The sequence below is a fragment of the Hippocampus comes genome, unplaced genomic scaffold (assembly GCF_001891065.2).
Source record: "Hippocampus comes isolate QL1 unplaced genomic scaffold, H_comes_QL1_v1.1 scaffold244, whole genome shotgun sequence".
NCBI classification, from domain to species: Eukaryota; Metazoa; Chordata; class Actinopteri; order Syngnathiformes; family Syngnathidae; genus Hippocampus; species Hippocampus comes.
Window position 1 is genome coordinate 411,726 of NW_017805495.1, and position 5,214 is coordinate 416,939.

Sequence of the window (5,214 nt, forward strand, 5' to 3'; positions counted from 1 at the left end):
GGTAAAGATAAAGGAAGCATTTGGAGCAATTATATCGGCTGTCAATGTAGAGCAGTATAAGAACTGAAATAAGATTTTGATGAAAACAGCTGATGCTACATACAATACATTAGACGAGCACAATACAGACAAATGGTATGAATTGAGTTGGAAATGACCTCTTGTTCAGAATTTCCTCGCACCTTGACTCAGGACTCAGAACCAGCTGAAGAAAACAGCCTCAAAGCACGATGGCCATTCTGCTTCATGGGAGGCGATGACGACAAGCAGCGTTTGTGTTTGCGCCAAACCCTTTGTTGCCAAAAAAATCACAAATGTCGTTTCATCGCTGTGTTTGTACAGAATGTGGCAAGGTTCGGATGTTCTTTGTAAGACAACACACCTACTTTGCCACTAAAGCCTGAAGCAGTCAGTACTAGACTCATTCAATGTGGATGTCTTCCCAGCCCTCTCACCAGTTTTCAATTGTGGACAGACATCCAGTTGTTGGTCATGTTACCGTTGTGCCATATTTGCTCCACTTGGTGATGATTGTCTTCACTGTGTTCCAAAGAGTACCCTCCTCCCGACTGGTACTTGGAATAATGAGATCCCACTGATTTTCTGTCTCTCTCGCTCTGTGGACCATGCCCCGTGCTGCAAGATGTGACGACAAAAAAAAAACTATCTATCAGGGAAAGACACCTTTAAAATCTGACCTTTATTTTGCGTAAATCAGATGCACTTTAAATGATGGCAGGCATTTAACATGAGTTTGGATGCAGTCCAAGCTACGCCCCCTCTTCCAAGAGTGCACACTTGCGCGGTCACATTATCTCGTCTGTTTGTTTTTACCTCTCCATTTGGGGTCTTTTTTTGACTCGAGTAACCTATGGTTACTTTTTTGAAAATGGCTTTTCTAAAGTGCAACTCAACTCATCATGCTGTTGATCCAAAGACGAGCTCAGTCGATTGGAAGCGAGCGAAGCTAATAGAACAATATCCTGTAAATATTTCAGTTTTGTTGACGTGCTTGAAAGGGGATCTCGGGGCCATTCAGGTCCATTTCCTGCATCGTTGTAGCGCCATTAACGATTGCAATCACGTCTCATTCGATATGCAGGAGACTGGAGCGCTAGTAGTTGTAAAGTGCATCATCATAACAGCTGCTGCATGTAATTGGACGACGCCTTTTGATGTGTAGCTCGTAAATAAATGTGCGCATACCGGACAAATTAGCTATTTGATTTTTTGAATGCATTCGCATGTTTTTACACAAACTGCACAATGAGCTTTTTAAAATTTTCATTTTTGTTCTTGTTTTTTTTTTTTGTTTTTTTTTTCAATTTCACACACAAACACACATTTGTACCCCGTTGGTTTCAACTGCAGTCGTAATAGAAGTTGATGAGATCACAGGATTAGTTGTTTGGCTTGAAATATCAAATTGACAAGATAAAAAAAAAAAAAAAGAGCATCAGCAGCAGCTGGAGGTGTCGCCGCCTCAGTCCATTGATAAGACGTCGCTCAATATGTGCGTTCCCTTGACTGTCATAGCTCTGGAAAAAAAACCAAAGAAAAGTCTAACAAAGTAGCTGTCTTGATGATTCGAAAAGCCACAATTTTGCCCTCCCTCCCTTGTTGATCCCCACTGACCTGCAGCTTGACTCTGCTGATTTCAGGGAGTAATTGCGCACAATGTGGCACTTAGCCACGACAGCTGCACCCAAAGTCTCTCACCGCCAAGAGGTGGCCGCGGCTACACAGCCGACGCGTGCCACGTTGCCAGGAGACTATAGCCATCTCAGTCAAATGTCGGAAATATCGACACGGGCGTATATATGCAGCACTGTACATGCACCGTGTTTTTTTTTTTTTTTTTTTTATAAAGACCATATTCACTCAGCAACCACAGGAAGAGCTCAAACACAAAAGCAGACCGTTTTTTGTGAAGGTGTACTTTTAATTTCTGATTCCCGGTAAAGCTCATAATGTGTATTAGATGTTCATATATAAGCAATTTGGAAAGAATCTAACTTTTATAGAATAGAATGTCTTTTTTTTTCAAGTGGAGAACATTCAAACTCCACACAGGAAGGCCGGAGCCCAGAATCGAACCCGGGACCTCTGCACTGTGAGGCGGACGTGAGAAACCAGCATGCCGCCCGCTTGCCATTATGTTAACTGAATTACTCCAAGACAAACCAACAACAAAAAAAAACTTTTTGCCAGAAAATCCCTTCAACAAACATTTGATTTCCAGTCGGTCCCTTTACAAGTGTCTGTGTCAAGACTGTCCGCCGCCACCGGACAGTCTTGCAAGTTGCGACCTTCTCTGTGCAACTATTTATGACATTCCACGCAATATATCTTCCGTAGCCATACGTTCACAGCTGGATTTATTTCGGGGGGTTTTTCTACCAAAAAAAAAAAAAAAAAGTGTATGTAATACCTTAGACGAGTCAGATAGTGAACCACTGCTTTCCGTTACCCTCCTCGTGTCACCCCTGAGAGATGTTTCGATGAGAAGGGTTCACTTGACAGCTTCTCACATTTTCAAATAGACAAGGGGCGCGCGCGGACCGCTGCGCTCCGAAGGGGCCCAGCGCGGGTCCGGACCCGCCGTCTCCGCAGCGTCCGAATCCCGCAGTGATCACCGGCACGGCGGGAAAACATTCCCATCGATCCGCGCCAAGGCTTCCATCAAGCTCTCGGCAGGCGGCCTTGGCAAAGTGAAAATAATACACTGGCAGGAAAGTGCGCCAGCACGACATTTTTCAATAAGCAGCCCGTCACGCTACGTGAACAACTGCTTTTGTTCTATGAGGGATGAGAGCGCAAATTGGGAGCGAATATGTTTGGAGGCGACACGCAAATACAATCATCAATTGATTGATGATGATTGATGACTTTAGCGAAAAGGAACCGAATTAAGCGACGCAAAAAGTCCATTTTTGTTCGGAATATAGATACAGTTGGTCCTTGGTTTACAACGGAGATCCGTTCCCGCGGCTGCAACGTAAAAAAGATGAAGAAAAAAAAAAAAAAAAAGAACATCAGCAGCTGCTGGAGGTGTCGCCGCCTCAGTCCTTTCTCACAAGTCACAATTTTAATAAATATTCATATGAAAAACACTCATTCATAAATATCATCAGCTGTGCCATGGGAAATGACCCATTGTCAATCAATTCAAGTAATATTCACGACCAATAATGCATCTTTGTTCATATATCTCCATATATTTCAGTTAAAAAGTCCTTCCTGGAACTCAAACAATGTTGTTGTTCCGCACAGAATGTTGGACGAAGTATCCAGATGTGATGTCGGCCATGTTTGAAGTCCCCCAGAGAGCAATTATCTCGTTGAGGGTGAGCTTAGCCTCGCGGGCATCCTGCTGTCCACGGACCACTGTTTGGGATGCTTTTTTTGGGGGGGGGCGGGTTTGAATAAATTATGATATTGCCCAACAATGGAGAAAAAGTCTAAAAAAACTTGTGTTGCATAAGTCAGGCCTTGGCTGAGGTCTGCATCTTGATGGAACGCTCTTATTTGTGAGGTAAACTTAGCAAAACTTCAACAACTCCTCTTTTTCGTCTCAATAATAATGGGTTTTGGGTTTTTTTCCTGCAATCTTAGCCACTTATTTCTGCTTTTATTCCAGAAGAGAACGATAGTCGCTAAGATGGGCTGTTTGGGCTTGATTGATGATCTAACGTCTCGTTGTCTATGTCAAGGCTAAGTTGTCGGAGCTCCGAGGATGGCGCGGATGTACTCTGTGACGTGTCCAGAGTCATACGTTAGCCGCCGACTTTAGCGCTCGAGTCGTCGCTCACGGCAGAACGTGGATGGAGGATAAAGTGCCTTGTCGAGATGTTATCAACGATCGCTTAAGCCATTAAAACATAAAAACAATCATGTGCTCTCAAGCACGAGCATCACCTGGAGAGGTGGACCTGCAGTATTGAATTGGAACCGACTTGATATCTGTCCCTGGTATACATCACTTTGCCCCCGGGCTGAGCACAACCAGGCAAGCGTCGACTGTGAGGAATAAAAAGCAGCTTTCACAAAACAGACGGAAAGAAAACAGGCTCAACAGGATTAATGACTGGCCTATTGTAATTGTTCTTTCAAGGGGGCTGGAAAATTGCTAGCTTAAAACAAACGCCGGTTTCGGAATACTATTGTATTTCATATTACCTTTTAAGACGATGATAGTTGTCATTTTTTAGCTTCAACGTAGCCATGACAAATAGTACAATGTCAATAATGAGTTTGAATGCCTTACGTCAAGTTTTTAAGAAAAGAAGCGAAACGTTCCGATACACAAACTGGCTGGCAAGAAGAAATATCTCGGCAGACATGCTTTGCTTTGAAATATTTATAATCTTGGTTCAATTTTCGTTTTTCAGCGTGCTGCTGCATTTCGTTGTTCATGTCGCGGCTTGTTGTCATTTCTCTTTTTCGAAACGTCCCGCGTCTGCATCGTAGAGAAAATATATTCGTGAAGGTTCGAACAAAGGGAATTCATCGCTAACTTCCTGACCGTACGTTATCTGTGATTATCTCTGTCCTCAGTACCCGCACGTCATGCTGTTGTTTTCATTGGATAATTAATATCCATAAACTCCACATTAGCTATTGTAGAGTTGGACGAAGAAATGCTGATAATCCAACGTGGTCCAATGTTGGATTTGGAAATATGTGCTCTGTATGTTGGATATCATCTGCTCACTTTTTTGCAACACGTGCAGTCTGAGAGCCTGTCCTAGATATGAGCCATGTTTATTTTGTGTAGCTAACAACAAACCGAGTATCGCAGAAAGACATCTTTTTTTTTTTTTTAACGCAGATCTTAGTGGCTCACTCGGCACTAAATTGGAGGAGATGTGACTGGTTTGTTTTTCGATGTGTGGCCTGCGATTGACCGGCGACCAGTTCTAGGTGTATCTATCCTGCCTCGCCCAAAATCAGCTGGGATTGGCTTCTGCTCACCCGCAAGTCTGAGGACAAGAAGTGCGATCGAAAATGGATTGCTGGATTCATGTGGTGCTACCACGATGTTGCTTTGGTGCTATCCAGTGGCATCTGAGTGCCAGCAAACAATGAAGTGAGTTGAGGAGCTTCAATTAGACAAAACGAATCCTTTCCGACCATTTTATGGCGTCTTTCGGCATTTAAAGTACAGGGAAGGGCGCAGTCCCAACCCCCCCCCCCCCCCCCCCCCCCCCCCCC

General features: G+C 43.8%; 1 protein-coding gene across 2 annotated transcripts in view; it reads left to right on the forward strand.

Moving 5' to 3' along the window:
* The window catches only part of kcnk9 (potassium channel, subfamily K, member 9), a 23,658-nt gene that overhangs the window by 9,528 nt on the left and 8,916 nt on the right, over positions 1 to 5,214 (forward strand). The window lies entirely within an intron of this gene.